Source organism: Callorhinus ursinus, unplaced genomic scaffold, assembly GCF_003265705.2.
Source record: "Callorhinus ursinus isolate GAN/ISIS: 27379988/994484 unplaced genomic scaffold, GSC_fseal_2.0 scaffold7, whole genome shotgun sequence".
In the NCBI taxonomy this organism is placed as follows: Eukaryota; Metazoa; Chordata; class Mammalia; order Carnivora; family Otariidae; genus Callorhinus; species Callorhinus ursinus.
Window position 1 is genome coordinate 9,176,752 of NW_027397069.1, and position 21,079 is coordinate 9,197,830.

Consider the following 21,079-nt stretch of genomic DNA (forward strand, 5'->3'; position numbering starts at 1 on the left):
GAGGGAACACAAGCAGGGGGAGTGGGAGAGGGAGAAGCAGGCTTCCTGCTGAGCAAGGAGCCCGATGCAGGGCTCGATCCCAGGTCCCTGGGATCATGACCTGAGCTGAAGGCAGACCCTTAATGACTAAGCCACCCAGGTGCCCCCAATTTTGCCTTTGATAAATACTTTCTGTCCTTTCCTAAAACTGATCTGATATTATTTTTGACTGTCTAAAATGTGTGAAAAGAGTAGAAAGAGACATAATCTACGAACGTATCCATCATTTGATTGTGATGGTCCACACGCAGAGAAGGAGACACTCAACACAGATTTTGGGTAAAAAGTAGAGTGTTTCAAACAACAGGTAATTAGGAGCGATGAGGTGGCTTTTTAAAAATGTTAAGTTTACTAGTTTTCTTCCCTACTGCTTCAAGAACCTGTATTTCACCAAGCAGTTTATTGTATAATTGCTCATTTCTTTAATTAGCAAGCCATTGAATTAACACATGCTTATCGAGGGCTTGTTATGTGTAAGGATCTGCTCTAGCAAATGTGGAGAACATTAAAAAAAAAAAAAGAATAAAATGCCCTCAAGTATTGTGGGTGTAAGGATGGTAGATTAGAAAAAGACACTGGGTAGCAAGCTATGGAGGTAAGGAGTGGACAAGCAACACTGAAGAGAAGAGTTAAGAATGTACAGAGAGCAGAGTGGTCTAATTAGACCAGGAAGTTCATGTTGTGCATTTCACAAAATGTTTGCTTAATAAATGAATAGATGGTAGGAGGGCATACGTGAGAAGAGCATGCTGGCCCCAAGGAGTCATGGGCTCTGAACAACTGTCAATTGCTAAAATGGGAAAAGTGTTGATTTGATCATTAGGCAACAGGGTTCAGGATGGACAAAGTAGGCAGAGCCAGGACAGACATTTGGTAGCTGTGGTGAAGGGCCAGTGGGGAAGAGCCCAGAACCACTGGTATTAACAAGGAAGAAATCAGGGACAGATTCATATCATGCACCCATGTGTCATTGTTCCCTCCCCATTTCCGCATTGCCAGCTTTCTCCAAACTACCTTTTCCTCCTCTGTATTTTCTTCTTTCCTTCTACCTAATCCTTCCTTCTCAATTCCTCAGTGAAAGAAGACAGAGCTAGGGGACGCCTGGGTGGCTCAGTCGGTTAAGCGGCTGCCTTTGGCCCGGGTCATGATCCCAGGGTCCTGGGATCGAGTCCCACATCAGGCTCCTTGCTCAGCAGGGAGCCTGCTTCTCCCTCTCTCTCCCTCTGCTTGTGCTCTGTCAAATAAATAAAATCTTAAGAAAAAAAAAAAAGAAGACAGAGCTAGTATGTTCGTCAAAATGGTGGAATGAGGAGTGCATGTCTCTGGAATCACCCTGCCTGTGGTGATTCAAAAAAGATTCACTTTTATGAGGTTATCACTTGCCTAGCCAATGAAAACACATCTGGAAGAGCCTACAAAATGCCACGCTCACAAGGGACATGTAAAAAATGTATTCCTTCCACCACTAGTCTAACCCTCGTTAAATCAAGCAACAAAGTTTAGTATCATCAAGGTCCACGGTTCTGTGCATTCAGAAAAACCGGCTCAAGTAGAAACTCCTCCAGCCAACCTTCTGTGATGTCCTTTGAGGAAGGGATTTCTATTCCCCTGAAACCTGTGCCACTCGTGTTTTATCTCTATTGCAGTGACTGGTGACTGTCCTATCCCTTGAACAGGCCTCATGCTTTAGTCATTATCCCCCAGAGCATATGATGCATGACCTTATACAACAGGGATGGTCTGTTGTTCAGTGTTTGTGGAATGAATAAATATTTTATCAGCTACTATTTTAGGGATTCTGATAGTCATGTCCCCAGGAAACTGAACTTGCTGCCTTAACCAACAAAAGTTGTCCAGGCTAATGGTTTCTTTTAGCCCAGACCTTGTGAAATGTATGGGAAATAATCAATTTCTCCACCTTCCTCTTGCCCCGCAGACTTTCCATGGAGTTTTCCCTAGATAATCAAGTTTTGCCAAAGCTCAGTATCTCACAAAGAACATTGTGAGCAGTTGTAAGGTAGACTTGGGGGTCATCTGATGGAGATCTTTGGTCCTCCCATGGAGTAGTTCAGACATTTAACGGTGTACATCTTAAACACAAGCTGATGTGTGCATTTTCAAAGAGTGAAACTTAGCTCCCCCTCTGCCCCGCTGTACTGTGTGCTGGAGTCATTTTCCAAATGCTCAGGTTGGAATTAATTTCTTGACTCTCTTTAGAGCCTCACACTCATTATGGGCTACCCATTCTTCATTATCTCTGTAGAGTATTATCGGCGCTATCCTGTATCTGATAGGGGGCAATGTGGCAGTTAGAGCTTGGCAATCAGGCTGCCCTTTGACACGGTGATGAAAAGGTCTCTTATTCAAGCCTTGAAAACAAATTAACGAATTTAAGAATGATGTTCTAAGCAAATGGGAAATTGGGAACTGTGATTGTTAAGTATGGTAATAAAGAACTTTCGGCGTCTGATAATGGTGTGTGTCAGAGCGACTGCTTCTAAGGATGTCCAGTATTGTGATGAGAAAATGGAGACATGCACACGTGGGTGGTTATCTTACTTCAAACAGAAGCCACGCATCCCCCAGCCCCACGCGGCCGCCACTCCCCCCTCCCAGCCACTTACAAAGCAGCCAGACCCTTCTAGCAAAGGCATTTTTATTTTATGTACTACCCTGAGATCTTGACTCTTTTCAATCGCTAAGATAGAGGGGCAAGGAATGCTCATAGCCCGCAGTGCTTCCCTCAGGAGGAGAGACGCTTCTCGTTCCTTTCTTTGCCGGCATACCTGATAACTTTAGAGGGAGAATACTTTTAGATGTAGTTGGTCTGGCTTTTTTTTTTTTTAAATCTGTGATTTCCCCCTCCCCCCAGTTAGAAACACAATACATTGTCACTATGGAAAATATGAGCAATGCAGAACACCAAGAAAGAAAAAAAGATTAAAATTATAATCACTCCACTCCGAGATAACCACAGTTAAATACCTATTTCTTCCTTTAGAGATTTGAGATCATAAAGGAACATTTTATTTTTAACCTGTATTTGTAAGTCAAAACTACAGAGTGAGCACTTTTTCTGTTTTATTTAATATTCTTCTCTAAGAGTATAATATTCCAGTTATAGATGTACCATAATTTATGTGACTAATCTCCCAGCTTGGGACAATTAGGCTGATTCTGTTTGAAGGAGGACACTGTAAACAATAATCTGGTGACTCTCCTAAACCATAAATATTTATGCAAGGACTAAATTGCTGGGAGTAGAATTTCGAGTCAAGAGAATTGCCCCCATTTCACAGTCATAATGCCAAAATATAGCTGACCATCATTAGCATAGGAGAGGACAGGGCCATTCGGTGGGGCCTGCCATCAGGAGGCCACCTGGACATGAGGCAGGGCTATGCAGCAGGCTCCTGGCTCTCCTCCCTCCCGATTGGACCGGGCAGGTGCCCTGCCAAGAACAGCAATCTAAGACGTATGATCAAGGACCGCCGGGGGGGGGGGGGAGGGGGGGGAGGGCCTGTGACACGGTGGTGTAGGAACAGTCTTCCAAAAAGATTTGTTTATTTTGTACTTAATGAGAAGCTGGACTATCAAACGAGAGACAAGACATTTGTGGCATCAAATCCCACTCATCACTACTGCAGCTATATGAAAGCCAACATCTGGATCAGAAAGATGGAGCTTCCTCACCGATTATATCAGGGCCAGTTCTCCAAGAAACAGCCTCCTGAGAGGCAGCATTTCTGCAATTTTTAGATGTCAACTAACTTTAATTATGGGAAGCCGCACAGCCTACCAAAACAACCAAACCAAAATGTGAAATAAGCGGCTTCTGAATCATACTGGTCATTTTGCAGCGACAATCAGCCCACCCTCCAACCTTCCTGGAGGAAGAGGTAGCATTTATCAATAAGATAAAATTTTAAATCCTGTCACGTTGCTGCTTTATACTGACATGAACCCTAGGAGCCCCAGACTCACTAAAATGCCACGATTTTCAGGTGGTTGTCATACTGGCTTTCACTTTCCCCCAAGTGGTTGTTGCAAGAATAAATTTCAGGGAGTGCATGTTCCAGGGCCTGGCTTTTGCTATCTTGCTGAGTACAGTTCCTTGCAGTACAGTTCCAAATGTGCCAGGGAGGGTCCTGCTCTCATGCATTATTCAGGGACTTCCGTGATTATTTGGTTCAGAGGCGCCCTGCTTTGCGCTGCCTTGCTGGGATTTCTGCGGCTCAAGGCTCTCTGCTCTGCAGAGCTGTCGTTTATGCATGTGGGCATCCGCCTGAAGCCTGGAGCCGCCCCAGAGTGAGATAAGCCCCAATTCTGTCTCACTTGCAGCTCTGATCCCAGCCGGGCAAAGCAGAACACCAGATAGAACACTCAGATTGTGTTATCAGGGCCACGCGTGTTCAGCTGGGCTCTCTTCTTAGCTAATTTCCCAGACGCTGCTTTTAACAAATGTGAGAATTACACAGGGTAGAAGCAACGAGGTGTTTCCATTGCAATTGTTTTGCTCTAGCCAATTTGGAAAGGAAAAGAAGTAAATCAGGACGTTTAAGAGCAAGGCATGTGCTTCAATATTTAGGTTTATATCTGACAGCTTTGATACAGATTTTCCTAAAATATCTCAGGAACTTAAAAAAAAAGTCATCTCTGTCCAGATTTTGCTGTGCTGTTCCATAAAAGATTCTTCTGAGTTAGGATTTTCCTAGATTCTGCTATCAGGACTTGGCAATCATTTTAGGATATTTCACGAAATACCCGAGAGATCCCCACTTGATTCCATTCCTTGCCAGTTGTCAAAGAAAGAGTGACTTGGAGCTCATCCCTCAAGCAATGATGAAGGAGCAAGCTAACCTAAAACATGCAAAGTTCCAAGTGGAACAAAAATTGGTATTAATAGCAGTATAATGGCTAACATTTATTGAGTGTCATCTATGTCCCGATACAATTATTAAGTGCTGTACTTGCATTAACCAATTTAGTCAACAAAATAACCCTTTGAGTTTCACAGCCTTTTAGATGATGTCTGTAATTTCACAAAGATCTCATAAAGAGAGTTCTGATGGTCTTCTTGTAGGAGTCAGGCTGTCTTAGAGATGCAGTTTGTGACTTAATGCTACAGTGGTCCAGGCTTTGTTGAATTCAAAGCTCTAGAAGCAAAATGAGCATCTTGGGGGGAGGGGTTTGTGGTTACCTGGGGGTGGGGTGGGGTGGGCAGCAGGAAATGAGGGTGAGGCAGCACACTGTAGGGTTGGGGAGGGCAGAGGGCTTCTCTCAACCTCTGGAGTATATGGGTCCAGAGGGTCCTCTACATAGTCACAGCTTAGCACTTGAGAAACAATTCTCCTGACCTCAGCACGCACACGAAACTGCGTAACAGATTTGCACTTGAGCTACAGAGACTAGTGGGAAAGACTGCAGGGCAGCTGCCTCCCTTTTTAACACTCCTGAGGAATCTAGAAGCCAAAAACTGTAGTAAGCTCAGGACAATAATGGATGGTTGGAAATTGCGGCCCAAGAGAATTCAGATAAGCCAGAGCTCATGCAATGCATAATTCTCTTTCTGGCTTTAAAATAAGTCTTTTTTTGAACACAATGCTATGAAATCTCAGACGTGTGTTCAAAAGGAGGTTGCTGAATCCCGCAGTTGGCTTTTATTTTGGAAGAGCAGATTCGAGAAAATGCAAGTCAAGCTCTACTCATTTGGACATGGCAAGAGCACATACTTTCAAGCATGCTGGAAACTTCACTTAAGGTGCAGTGGAAAGAGAATAGGTTTGAAGTCGGAAAGATCTGGATTTCAATTTTGGATCCACCTCACTCTTCATGTGACCTGGTTAGATGACATGACCTCTGGGAGCCCTGGTTTCCTCATCGAAATAGCCAGGGTATAGATGCTTACTTCATAGATTTGCCTGAATAATGTGATGCATAGCAGCACCTCCACATGCACGCACACCCTCACCTTCAATAACTGTCCTTCCTCTGTGATTATCAGAGCCTCTGAAACAACCCCAAAACGGTGACATTTTAAGTATTAAACAAGCTGTGTTAATAACAAAAAAAAAAATGAGAATGCTTTCCTATTTGTGAACATGCTTACAGTTTTCAAAATACTTGCCTCATCCTTTATTTCATTTGATCATCAGGAAAAGACAATATCATAGCAGAATTTTACCAATGAGGAGACTGACACCTGGGGATACGAAAGGATGATCCCTCCGGAGGTAAAAGAACTCAGAGACAGAGGCAGTGAGACTTCTCTTTCTCTTCTTCTCCAGCCACTCTATTCATTGCTTTGTTGATTTAAAAATAGTTTTTGATTATGTCTTTCATGCCAAACACTGTGCTAGGTTCTTGGGATGTAATGGTCTTGTGGATGTAACAGGATGTAATTACATGTTGGGATGTAAAGGTCTTGTGGCGTCAGTCAGTGCCCCAAGGCATTGCCTATGTAGCCTTCTCTGATGATCCCACACTGTTGTGTTTTGCTTCAACTTAGTCAAGTTGGAAAGAAACCATGGAATTTGCACATTATTCTATAGCTTGGAGTTTTCATTGATTTACGTATTAGCTCATTTTCTCCTTGAAACACACGGAAAAGGGGGACCCAGATGAAACAGCCAGAAATGCCAGAATATGGATATACCTTCAGGTAATAGTTAAAGTTGTAGGAAAAAAAATCATTCTGAAATAATAGACTGGTATTTCTAAGGAAGCAGTGTTGTGGACCTCAATCTGGAGGCACATAATGCATGGTGGTCTCTCTTTCTGTGATGCCAGTAGATCATTAAGAGGTGATCATTAAAGGATTGCAAGATGGTGATCTTCTAATTCCATCATTTCTGCTTCATTTGTTAGCTGCAATGCTTCTATAAGGAGAAACTTCCCCTTATCCACTATTTGATCCCCCAAGGTATAGTAACTGTAGGGAGGAAAGGTAGATGAATGTTTACTCATGTTATTTCCTGGTTTTCAAAATCATAGACCGCTTTCCTAGAATCCCCCGGGGGAGCTTTATGTTGATGTCCTTTGTTTGTTTTTATATCATTATTAGCTTGTGAATCTAACCACAGTGAGTTTCAATACATTGCAGTCATTATACTTACTTGATGTTCAAATTATCTACTTTTTGGCCAGCCGGAGCTTATTCAAGATGGAACCTGGGTCCCTTTATACAACCCTTGTAAGCCTTTTATGCATATTCTTTAAAGGATCTCGAACACTGCCAAAGTTCCATATTAACAAAGACCAAGAGAGATGGAGTTAGAGCCGGAAATATGCCACTGCTCTTACAGAACAAAATGATTGCTGCTCAGCCTCCGCTCCTGGCCAGCATCACCTCTCCTCCCAGCCAGTGTTACCTCTCTCAGTCCTGACCAGGCAATGTAACTGCCGCTCCTGCTAATTACACCTGAGCATTGAAAAGGAAACAGACCAGACACCATCTTTAACTCTCCCATGTCCTATCTAGGTCCAAACATCAGGGGGTTCTGCTCTCATTTCTTCTTCTCTTTTCCTTCTTCAGTGCACGTACATGACATTTTCCTCTGTGTTAGGAACAATAGGCAGGGCTAGTGATTCATTTGTGACTGGATGCCATTGTCACTCCACAAACTAATCTAGAAGAAACCAAATTATGCTGGAAGTAACACGGAGCCCTCATCAGGTACTCTTCAAAATCCGCTTATTCACAATAACAGCCTGAGCTCCTTCTAGAAGCCCAGCTTATCACGTGGACACTCCATGGGATCTTCCAGCTGCAGTGGGCTCTAAAGCACTGCTGTAATTTTGCCTAATTAATAAAGCAATGACAGAAATTGAGAAAAATATATGCATGATAATTTAAGTCTCCCAGGAAAAAAAAATCAATTCGTTCTGTCTAAACTTTGCCTTGGGTGCTCCCTTCATCAATTCAAGTGTGGAGCACAGTGACCTTAAGTTGCAAATATATTTCTTCAGGCGTGATTGAAGCATGTGAGAGGTAATAGCTTTCAACGTGCATTTCTTAGAGATTTAAAAACACTCAAATAAGGACATTTATTTTCCCACTTTACTCTGCTATATGTAAATCAGAGAAAATAATCTTTAAGACGTTCAAAATAAATGTAGCTTGGGGCTGCTAGAGTTAGCGTTACCTTTGTTGCAGTCAATACCTGGATTAAAAATAAGAGGATGCACCCCTTAAGATAAAAAAGAAGAAGAAGAAGAAGGAATGCAACTGTAGTGTCCTTGCTCTGTGAACTTCGCTCAACATACCTCCTCTGCATTTGTTATTTCTCTTGGTGGTAAGAATCTGGGTTTAATAATCAGGGAAAAAAAGGAGTAGTCTGTCTTTTAAAAATTGACACTGCTCCCATCCCTGAGTCTTCCATTGACATGATGTGAAATATGCTGATGTTAATCTCCAATGAAAAGCGATTCAAAACCATAACGCAAGCAAACAAATGTAACCAAAAAGAGAGAAAGAAAAAAAAAATCAACACAAAACCCAGCTAAAAGCGTTTCATCAGCTTTCAGTTTCGGTTTATTACGGCCACAAGAGGGCTCTCAAATCTTTCCAAACACTAGGGAAGGGCTGAAAACTGTTTTTCTACTAATTAATTTCCACAAATCAATATTACCTATTAATGTCCATTACAGAGACAAGCTACAGACTTCTGACACTTTATACTCAAGTTAAAGAGAGAATTTCCTATAAAAATTCTAGGGGCCTGCAGTGATTATAAGTAAAAAAAAAAAACAAAAACGAAAACAAAAACAAAATGAGTTGCACCTGTGATTTCCCGTGTCTGCTCTAGCATAAAAAATCCCAACACTGCACATTCCATCAAAGGTTAAAACTGAATTTGAAGCATTGTGTATATAATGGAATACATTGACCTCCAATGCATTTTAAAGGCTGTCTGCCTCCTTCCACCACATCATGCATCCCCAAAACAGCCAAGGAGGCTGATAACACAAAAGTTAAAAAGCAGTGACCCTTTCCTGGGGCCAGGGGAGAAGTTGCTACATTAGTCCTGGAGGTTTTTGGCTCATGCTGAGAGCTTTATGGCGTTGATGTTTGCAGCCTACACCACAAAAGACGCTTGCAATGAAGGAGGGTACTTTAATTCTCCGTTAAGCCAGAAGACAGGGGTAGAATCTATTGTGGTACGTGGGCAGAAAAGGAGGTTTCAGCAAATAAGGACAAACTGGAAAGTCCGCTTTCTCCAAAGCTCTGGCAGAAGAGAATAGCACCTATCACCCCTACCTCAGGCAAAAATGGGAAGAGAATAGAAGTGCTCCCAAAACATTCTGTCAGATTCATTAAAATATCAAAATCATCTTTGTACAAACTCAGGAAACCCCTCTGAGCTTTGATATGAAATGGCTTTTGATAATTGCCTTTTCTCTAATGGTGACATAGTCCCAGTGAAGGGTAAGGATTGGTAACAGCTTTATTAGCATAGGGCAGGAGTATTTCCACGGCATTTTGGGGATGTGGACCTTCTCTAGAACTGGCAACACAAAGAGGATTGAGGGAGGAGGGGGACACCAGCTAGGACAGCTCAATTGTCCCTCCTGATCAGAGTTTCCACACATTCATTTTTTTTCTGAAATTCAGAATTATCATAGAGGAAGTCCCTGGTTCAGGAAAGGCCAGTGTTGTGCCTTTGACTCAGGCACCCAAGAGATGTGCTATGGAAAAACAAATTCTCTCTCATGAAATCCTACACTGCTTGGCATACGCCACAAATGCAAATTGAACTGAACCTTGTGTAAAGTGTGTACATTTTTAACTAACACTCTTTAGAGTTAGTGGTTCCCCAAGTTTTTTTAAATTGAAGTTTAAATGACATACAATACAGTTGACCCTTGAACAGCGCAGGGGTTAGGGGCACCCACCCTTGGCACAGTCGAAAATCTGTTTATAACTTTTGACTCCCCCAAAACTTGACTAATAGTTTACTGTTGACCAGAAGCCCTACTGATACCATAAACAGGTGATGAACACATACTTTGCTTGTCATATGTATGATATACTGTATTTTTACCATAAAGTAAGCTGGAGAAAATAAAATGTTCTTAGGAAAATCATAAGAAACAGAAAATTCATTTACAGGACTGTCCATCCATTTATTTTAAAAAATCCAGCTATCAGTGAATTTGTTGTTCAAGGATGAATTGTATTATATTAGTTTCATGTGTATAACATAGTGATTCAACATTTATACACATTGTGAAATGCTCAGCATAAGTGGAGTTACTGTCTGCCACCACACAAAGTTACCACAATATTAATGACTATATTCCATATGCTTTTTCACCCCATGACTTATTTATTTTATAACTAGAAACTTGTACCTCTCAATCCCTTTCATCTATTTCATCCATCTCTACCAGTTTTTTCTTTGTATTTATGAGTCTGTTCTGGTTTTTGCTTATTAGTTCTTTTTTTTATATTTCACATATAAGTGAAATTATATGGTATTTTTCTTTCTATGACTTATTTCACTTAGCATTATACCCTCTAGGTTCATCCACATTGTCACAAGTGGCAAGATCTCATCCTTATTTATGGTTGAGTAATATTTCATTATAAGATATATATGAATATATATCTCACAATCTCAATGATATACATATCTCACACATCTTCTTTAGCCATTCATCTAACAATGGACACTTGGGCTGCTTCCGTATCTTGGCTATTGTAAATAATGCTGCAATAAACATAGGGGTGTCTATGTCTTTCTGAATTAGCGTTTTCATTTTCTTTGGGTAAATATCCAGTAGTGGAATTGCTGGATAGTAGAGTAGTTCTATTTTTAATTTTTTGAGGAAACTCCATACTGTTTTCCACAGTGGCTGTACCAATTTATATTCCCACCAACAGTGTGTGAGGGTTCCTTTTTCTCCACAACCTCACCAACACTTATTATTTCTTGTCTTTTTGATTCTAGCCATTCTGACAGGTATAAGATGATATCTCCTCGTGGTTTTGATTTGCATTTCAGTGGTTCCCCAAGTTGAATTTCCAGTTTAGGTAGCAGTAGTCCCTCCTAATTTGCCTAAATCTTTTTTTTTTTTTTAATTTCAAAAGGTGCGTCCTAAGAGATCATGTTTTTTTCAGTTCTAATCCAGAATTCCATTCAAATCCTTTCTCTTCATCACTTTGCATGTTACTTTTGTGTTGTCTCACATCTATCCCAGAATACTTTCATTCAGACAACCTCAGAAAGTTGACCTTCTCATGGGACATCGCTTGTTAAAACATTCTGGCCATGACCTGGGATTGAAGTTTAATCTAGGACTTAGGTAGGTGTATACATGAGGGCCCTCAGCTTGGTTTTGACTCAGAGCCCTCCCCTTCCAGGAGGCAACTAGGACTGAGGCAGACCTTGTGAAGGAGGAGGTCAAGCAGTAAGGAGGTAGAAACATACCCTTAACTGATCCCAGGGCATTTTGTTTTTGGACAAAGCACATCTAGTCAAGATTAAGTATATATTTTGAAATATATTTTGATCTATATACTTAAAATCACTCAAGGTTATAAAGAGATGGAATTTCCCACCTCTCAGCAGAGGGCAAATGTTATAGATTGTGTTTGTGTCCCGTCCCCCCCACCCCGCCAAATTCACATGTTGAAACTGTAACCCCCAATGAGAAGACAGGGCTTTTGGAAGGTGACTAGGTTTAGCTGAGATCAGGAGAGTGGAGCCCCCATGATGGGATTAGTGCTCTCATAAGAAGAAAATGATACCAGCACTTGCCCTCTTTACCATAGAAGGATACAACAAGAAGACATCTCTTTGCAAATCAGGAAGAAGGTCTTACCAGACACCAAATGTGCACCCTGGTCTTGAACTTTCCAGCCTCCAGAACTGCGAGAAATAAATTCCTGTTGTTTAAGCCACCTAGTCTATGGTATCTTATTATAATAGCCCAAATTGATCAAGATAGCAAAGGTTGGTGTTTTTGAGAAAATAAGGGAACACTTTGTCCACAACACTTCCCCTCTCATAGAATATCCACTGCAACATATCTGACCATGTTAAAACCTGCTTTCTAAAGAAATTAAATGACTAAATGATCTGCCATGATGGGCTGGGGTTGGGGCTGAGGTTTTGCAGGACAAATCTTTCTCAAGTTAGAATTCACGAGCTCAACTGCTTGTCTTCACTAATCAACTCAAAACCCATCACTGATCTCCCACTGAGAAGTGTTATGATTTAATTATGTTGCCCCAAAAGATGTTGAAATCCTAACCCCCAGTACTTGTGAATGTGACCTTATTTGGAAATCAGGTCTTTGTAAAGAATCAAGTTAAGATGAGGTCATTAGTGTCTTCAGTATGGCTAATCCATTATGGCTGGTGTCCTTGTAAAGAGGACATTTGAACACAGAGACAATGTGAAAAGGGAAGACAATGTGAAGACACAAGGAGAAGATGACCATCTATATGCCAAGGAATGTCTGAACATACCAGAAGCTAGGAGAAAGGCCTGGAACAGATTCTCCCTCACACAACTAGAAGGAATCAACCTTGCCAACATCTTGTTTTAGGCTTCTGGAGTCCAGAACTGTGAAACGATACATTTCTGTTGTTTTAGCCACATAGTTTTTGGTACTTTAGCTACAGCAGCCCTGGAAAACTAATGGAGGGGAGATATTTATTAGAGAAATAGAAGAACACAATGGCAGAGGAAACCCACACTAGCTACCCACATTAATAAGCCTAGTTTTTCTCTATAAATACGGATGGACAATTAAGGTTTACTAAACATTGGAGGGAAAAAAATGAATAAGCAGAATAACTGCCTGGGAGAAATAGGCAATTTAATAAACAAAAGGTATTATTCTGACTATCCTGGAAAGTTATTGAATCCATTAAATAAGAATGGGATAGTAGGAAAAAGAACATGAAAGAGTTTTTAGAAATTAATTTATATTCATATACGTGTTTGACCTGAAAAAAATCATTAGATGGAATAAGTGATAGGATCCAGGAAACCTGGCAGATGGGGAGGGAGCAGATGTGGAAAATATGAGGAATTAAGGGACAAGGAAATCGATACTATAGGTCTAATACCTGTCTAGAAAAAACTGCCAAGAGAGAGTAAAGAAAAAAACAAGAAACTACAGGAAGAAATAATGAAAGTAAAAGTAGAGTATTTCCTAAGCCTAAAAAAACATGAATTTTCAAATTGAAAAGTCCTGTGAAATTCAAGGAATGTAAATGAAATCTTAGAGCCCCAAAGATAAAGAGAAATGACCAAAAGCTTCCAGAGAGGAGGGATCTAAAAAGAGATGGGATAAAATAAAAATTAAATTGTTAACAATTTTCTTATCAGAATTCTGAATGCTAGAAATATTGGATCAGTGACTTCAAAATTCTGAAGGAAAATGACTTTTAAAGGTGGAATTTTCTACCTAGTCAAACTAACAATTAAGCGTAGAATAAAATCAGGAAGTCTACCTCTTCCACACTCTCTAGAAAGGAAATTCTATATTCTAGAAAACATCCCAACATAAGTAAAAAGAAATCCATGAAAAAGAGGTGGGATCTAAGACAGTGAATTAACAGTCTACAAGGGAAAGATTTACTAAGATGACAACTCAGATATCTCCAAGAGGAGGAAAGTGAGAGATGAAGTGAGAGAAAAGTGGTTTCCTTTCAACAAATACCAGTATTCATAGATCGTATATTTTAGACAATAAAGATGAAAGAGGCATAGAATTCTTCTCTCCATTAGATAAAAGAAAGACAATTGACAATTCCAGGAAAAACAAAAAGCTGAAAGAGAAAGTCACAAGATGTGAAGCAAACTAAAACATGGTAATATTTTAAGGACTAAATAGAATGCATGAAAGGAGAATCCATTTGACTTGGTGTGATTTGGAGGAACCCGTGTACATTTCTTTTTTTGTGAGTTCAATCACACTCTTTGTGAATATTTACATGGTCACATTAGGCATGTTGTAGGCACATTACCTACAGTAATGTAGATTTTTTAATTTTTAATTTTTAGAATCTTACAGAACAAGTTCCGAAGCCTATGTTTCATTGAAGGCCAGAATGAAAATATTCACAAAAGCCTTACAAAATGAAGGTAAGGCCAATAGATGTTGAGGGTGGTGTGACTTGAGGGGGAACAAAGGGAACTAAATGTGCCTTAATGTCCCCATTTTCCCTGATGGAGTGCCAACACAACTCTTGGAGAGAGAGAAAGTAATAAACTTTTATTCATTGAGCAACAAATACTTGCTGAGCCCCTACATAGCAGGGGCAGGAGTAGAAGTGGCACACCAGTAAAGAGGCTGTGGTCCAGGGTCTTATTCCCTATTGCACAGTGACACCATCAGTGATAGAGTGCATAATGGAGTATACCCTTCTCAAGAAGGAGAGATGCACATTGATGCCTTTTTCCACCCTTGCATTCAGTTGAAATGACATGAGAGAGGTTCTCCTAAAGTCAGATGTAGAGTCCACCCCATACCTTTTTCTTTCCTAGTTTTGCTTTTCTTTCTTCTTGTCACATCCTGGGATAGCAGAAATACACATATGCTACTATTTTTCTGGAAGTAAATTGCAAATTTATCTTGATGATCAACTAACTTCAGAACCAAGGGCTTTATATATAGTTCCTGTGCCAGGCCAGATATGTGATTAGAGAACAGGCAAGGCTGATCTCACAGGTACTATGATCAGAGAAGACCAGAAGGAAGCAGGTCCTGAGTCCTAAGAAAATCTAAAGATAAGAAGCTGATAACCCTATACCATATTCCTTCAGGTTCAAATCTGCAGGAGTCAACAGAAAACATGAAACCTTCCAGCAAATCCTAAGTCAGGGTATCAAAAATATATCCAATATCAATGCTTAAGAGGGGTTTGTGTTCATTTTTAAACACAAAGATAATTCCTCATCTTCAGAAGGAGAAAAGACACCATGTGTGATATTGTGATTTATAATAAGAAATATGTATTTGGTGTTCATCTAGTTCCTGGCACAGAGCTCCTAAACCCTTGGAATTTCCTGAAGTGCTGAGCCCATAAAGTTGTCTTTTGTTATGTTAATTAGGTGATTGCTGGAAAGCCCCTAGGTAACCTAAGGATGGGAGATGGTTGCCAGGGTTGAACCAACTGTGTGAGTAGTTCCATCTGGACCTTCAGTATCAGACCTGACCCCTCAGGAAGGAAGAGTTCGATCGCCAATGGACAAGGATTTAATCAATCAAAACCCTGTGTAATGAAACCACCATTAAAAAAATTAAAAAAAAAGGACCGGTTTCTGAGAGCTTCCAGGGTTGGTGAATATGAGGAGATATGTGGAGAGTGGCTACTTAGAACATAGAAGCTTCGCACCCTTTCCCCATACCTTGCCCTATGCATCTCTTACACCTGACTGTTCCTGAGTCATATCCTTTTATAATAAACTGGTGATCTAATAAGTAAAATATTTCTCTGAGTTCTGGGAGCCTTTCTGTCAAACTAATTAAACCCAAGGAGGAGGTGGAGGGAAACTGATTTGCAGCCAGTCGCTCAGAAGCAAAGGTTAGGGTTAACAGCTTGGGCTTGCAACTGGTGTCTGAAGAGGTGGTGGGGAGGTGGGGAAGGCAGTCTTGTAGGACTGAGCTCTTAACCTGTGGGATCTGATACTTTATCCAGGTAGATGGTGTCAGAATGGAGTTGAATTGTAGGACACCCAGCTGGTATCAGAGAACTACTTGGTGGAGTAGGAAAACCCTCCACACATAGTAATTAGGATTAGAATTATACATTGATTGGCTGACAACTTTATAATGAGCAGAGATTCACCTAATAGTTGGGAGTAACTGATTATCTCCAGGCTTGAAGAATAAAAGGTTAGCAAGCTGACAACTATTAGCAGGCAAACTGCCCGTCTATGCAAACGTCATTGTTCTTATGTGCCAGTGAGGAAGAAAAAAAAATGCTGAAAGGTTAATTTTAAGATTCAACTTCCAAATTCTTCTTAGGAAAAGAACTGTTCTAGCTTAGTGGAGGCCTCATGGTAGAGGTTTGCAGGGAAATACTGGCCAGCAGGAAGTTCTGGTGGCAGGGTGGTTGAAAAGATTTGCAGAAAAGAGATGACTAATATTAACTCTTAAATTGATCTCTTGTGATTCTGTACGGTAAGCCCTCCTTGCCACCCCAAGCCATCAGTAATGTCTGGTATACAAACAAACATCTTGTGTGGGTGGTGGATTGGGGCAATCCAGGACAAGGGACTGACCTCTTTAGCCGAGCTAGGATTGGAATGCCACTGAATTCAGGCCATCAGAGCCAAAGGTGACCTTGAAAAGGAATGAAGTTCTCTCAGTGCATAGAAGACCTGGGGAAGGATATGTGCTCCCTTGCCTATCCAACCTCCAGACCCTGATTCTGACAGTATGATCCCAGCCCACCTGGTAGAACTTACTGCCCCCTCCCGCCCCCGCCCCCCCCCAACACCAAGCACGTACACTCTCCGACCAAGATTCCCCAATGACCAAAGTCTATTCTGAGCATATTCTTTCTGATCTAATAGAAACAGAATCTTCTAGCTTGGCTGTGACTTGGGCGTGGGACCCAGATATTCTTGGTTCTCCTACACTTCCCTCTTGGATTTCAAGCTTTGATATTCTTCATATTTTAAACAAGGCTTTCTTTGGGTATAAATAGACTAAATTACAGTGGCAGGTACAAATGGTTATTTATTATATGTGTTCGACTTTCTAATTTATTTTTAATGGGACTCCTATTCATGTTTTTTATTCATTAATTCAATCCACAGATACTTACATACCTACTGTGTTGCAGCCACTGTATGTTCTAGTCTATGAAGTAATTCCACCCTTTGGTACATTGTAACAAATGTATTTGCTTCCTAATATAAAAAAAAAAAGTTGAATAATATTAAGCTTTTTCTTTGGTATTCTTTTTACAAATAACTGTACTTTTCCTATTTACATAGAGCTCCAGACATTTATTGAACATTTTCCAACGATTCTTTAACACTCCAGCCAAGTGGGTAAAAAAGAATTGCTATTCTGATTCTAAGATGATTTAGGAACAGGGCTCAAATCATATCAGAAGGAGAAAAGCCCTTTAAAAATAGGACTCTTTCTTTTGGATTCCTCTCTGCCAAAGCAGAGCAGGGCAGGGTCTCTTGATGATGCCTTATCACTTCCTAGCTAACATGCTGAAGAGATTTCCTTTGCAGCCCCAAGGTAAATAACAAGAATGGCTTTTCATTTCTGCTGTTGGTTTTACACCACTAAGAATGTTCATTTTGCTTCATTAACAAGGAAAAAGACTCACACTGTCTAGGGGCCTGCTGCTCCTTCATACAGAACATTGTTTCCTTATCACTTGTCCTAAACAGACCCAATTGAGTTGGGAGGTCTCTAGAGAATTTGTTTTGGATGGCCCCTATTATTAGTACTTAGTGTATTGTTCACAGCACAGAGGCCTATAATTAAGCTGCAGGAAAACTTGAATGGTGATTTCTCATTTTTGACTAACACAAGTAATAGAAAAATTGCCTAAGCTCTTTTGCTACGCTTTTGTTGTTATTTTGTTTTGTGTTTCATGGACAGTTTTCCATTAGGTAAAGGCAAAGCAGATTCCCTCACCCCAAAACACACCCAAGCCGATTCCCCAAAGTCAGGGCAGCTTATATTTCCCTCTATTTCAACTTCACAATTAATCCGTTTTTAGAATTGTCCTAAGACTTGCTCATTAGGCAGAATCCAAGCTGTGACACCACTTACTTGAACAAATTAGTTAACCTTTCTGAGCTTTACTTTCCTTGTTTTCTAAATGGTGATAAAAATAGTACCAAGCTCATAGGGTTTCCTTTGAGGATTTAGTGAGACACAATATGGAAAAATCGTGGCACAGAGCCTATCACATAATAAGCATTAAATGAAGGTCAGCTATTCTCATCATTCACTATGTTTTAGGATAATAATAATAATAATAATAAAATGAAAACAACCTACACAAATACTTTTCATGGAGCACTTCCATGTGCCTGGTGAGGGGAGAAAATAGATCTTCCTCCTTTTCTTTTCCACGTCTTTGTCTCCCTCACTGAAGGAGGGAGAGGGATTTCTAATCAATTGGTTTGAGTCCAGAACGTGATGAAGCCATGCTTTCCTGATAAGAAGGGCTAGCAGACCTTCAAAGGAAGCCATCTTGGTGAAACCACCCTGTACATGCTTCCTTCATTGGGGGGGAGCCATGATGTCTCACTGCAGCCTCTAGATCTATATCACATTCTCCAAATCAGCTTTGACCTGATTTTAGCCTTGCAAGGTGTTGGATGCCATCTCAGTCCTTAATCAAGAAGAACTTTGATTCCTACTTGGCATTTCTTCCCTGGTCAGGAATCCTAACTGTAGCATTCTTGTGTGTTGGCCATAATACCATCCTAATAGTACCAAGATCTCATTCCAATCTCTGGCCTCAGGCACTGTCACAGGCTCTATGGAAACATGACCTCATGTAAGCTCCATATTCCTCAGGGAGGAAGGCATCATTATCTTCAACTTTCAGAAGACCACACCAGGTTTAGAGAGGTTACAACCTCTGTCCCAGAACTAATAAGTGCTAGAGCCAGCATGTAAATCCAGGCCTGCTTAACTGTGAAGTCAGTGTCTATAAGCCTTATTCATTGCTTCCTTGAATGTGCTAGGATTCATAATTAGTGCCATGGATATCAAGATAATTAAAACGCAGCCCTTACTTCACAAAGTCTAGATCAGGGCCAGTACTGTGTCCCACCAAGTGTGGTCTGCAGACCCCTTGCATACATGATTTGAGCTACTTCTTAATGTGTAGGTTCCTAGCCCCTGTCTTAGTCCATTCAGGCAGCCATAGTAAAAATACCACAGACTGGGTGGGTTAAACATAAGCATTTATTTCCCAGAGTTCTGGAGTCTGGGAAGTTGGATTCAGTGTCTGGTGAGGACCGTCTTCCTGGTTCATAGATGGCTGTCTTCTTGTTGTTTCCTCACAGGGTGAAAGGGATGAGAGACTTCTCTGCTGTCTCTTCTTATAAGGGCACAAATCCCATTCACGAGGGCTCCACCTTCATGACCTAATCAGCTCCAAAGGCCCACCTCCTATTACCACTACATTGGGGGTTATGTTTCAACATATAAATTTGGGGGCTGTATATAAATATTTAGTCCTTAATATTGCTCCTCCCTTATCTATGCTGAATTAGAATCTCTCTGAAGCAGATCTGAGGATTCTGCATTTTTTTTTAATGTGTCACCAGGTGACTCATAAAGTAATTAAAAGTTGAAAACTACTAGTTTTAAATTTAAAAGTAAAAGACAAGACAGAATAAGGAATAGCATATTCTTAGGAAATTCTCCTAAAACATTCATCCATAAGGGTGTTCTTTTCACCAAATGTATCTTTTTCTAAATTCTTAGCCTGAATATTTTCTGGGGTCGCTTAAATCCACCAAACATAATTCTTAGTTAGGAAGAATCATGTTAGCATCGGATTACAATAAAAATTTTATTACTAGGCTTCACTTTAAAAAAAAAGAGGACATTATTACAGGCCTAACAAGGACCATTACTCAAGCGTGATGAATGCAAAATCAGAGGTCCAAGAGCTTTTTCCTTGAGTCTAATATATTAAGCCAATAGCTCAAATGGTTAGAGGTGGATCTATAAATTCTGCTCAGATTAGCATGTATTTTGTTTTGTTCTTTGTGTGTGTGTGTGATTTATTTATTTTATTTTATTATGTTATGTTAATCACCATACATCATTAGTTTTGATGTAGTGTTCCATGATTCATTGTTTGTGTAAAACACCCAGTGCCCTCTTTAATACCCATCACCAGGCTAACCCATTCCCCCACGCCCCTCCCCTCTAGAACCCTCACTTTGTCTCTCAGAGTCCATAGTCTCTCATGGTTCGTCTCCCCCTCCGATTTCCCCCCCTTCATTTTTCCCTTCCTACTATTTTCTTTTTTTCTTTTTTTAACATATGACGTATTATTTGTTTCAGAGGTACAGGTCTGTGATTCATCAGTCTTACACAATTCACAGTGCTCACCATAGCACATACCCTCCGCAATGTCTATCACCCAGCCACCCCATCCCTCCCACCCCCCACCACTCCAGCAACCCTCAGTTTGTTTCCTGAGATTAAGAATTCCTCACATCAGTGAGGTCATATGATACATGTCTTTCTCTGACTGACTTATTTCGCTTAGCATAATACCCTCCAGCTCCAGCCATGTCATTGCAAATGGCAAGGTTTTGGGTTTTTTGATGGCTGCATAATATTCCATATATATACCACATCTTCTTTATCCATTCATCTGTTGATGGACATCTTCACTCTTTCCATAGTTTGGCTATTGTGGACGTTGCTGCTATAAACATTGGGGTGCACGTACCCCTTCAGATCCCTACATTTCTATCTTTGGGGTAAATACCCAGTAGTGCAATTGCTGGGTCGTACGGTAGCTCTATTTTCAACTTTTTGAGGAACCTCTATACTGTCTTCCAGAGTGGCTGCACCAGCTTGCATTCCCACCAAAAGTGTAGGAGGGTTCCCCTTTCTCTGCATCCTTGCCAACATCTGTCATTTCCTGACTTGTGTTCATTTTAGCCATTTTGACTGGTGTGAGGTGGTATCTCACTGAGGTTTTGATTTGGATTTCCCTGATGCCGAGCGATGTTGAACACGTTTTCATGTGTCTGTTGACCATTTGGATATCTTCTTTGGAAAAATGTCTGTTCATGTCTTCTCCCCATTTTTTGATTGGATTATTTGTTCTTTGGGTGTTGAGTTTAATTAGTTCTTTATAGATTTTGGATACTAGCCCTTTATCTGATATGTCATTTGCAAATCTCTTCTCCCATACTGTTGGTTGTCTTTTGGTTTTGTGGACTGTTTCTTTTGCTGTGCAAAAGCTTTTTATCTTGATGAAATCCCAATACTTCATTTTTGCCCTGGCTTCCCTTGCCTTTGGCAATGTTTCTAGGAAGAAGCTGCTGCGGCTGAGGTCTAAGAG

At 40.6% G+C, this 21,079-nt stretch overlaps 1 protein-coding gene across 6 annotated transcripts in view; it reads right to left on the bottom strand.

The window, feature by feature from the left end:
* HS6ST3 (heparan sulfate 6-O-sulfotransferase 3) overlaps positions 1 to 21,079 on the bottom strand; it is a 637,323-nt gene that overhangs the window by 14,522 nt on the left and 601,722 nt on the right. The gene's annotated exons all lie outside the window — the stretch shown is intronic.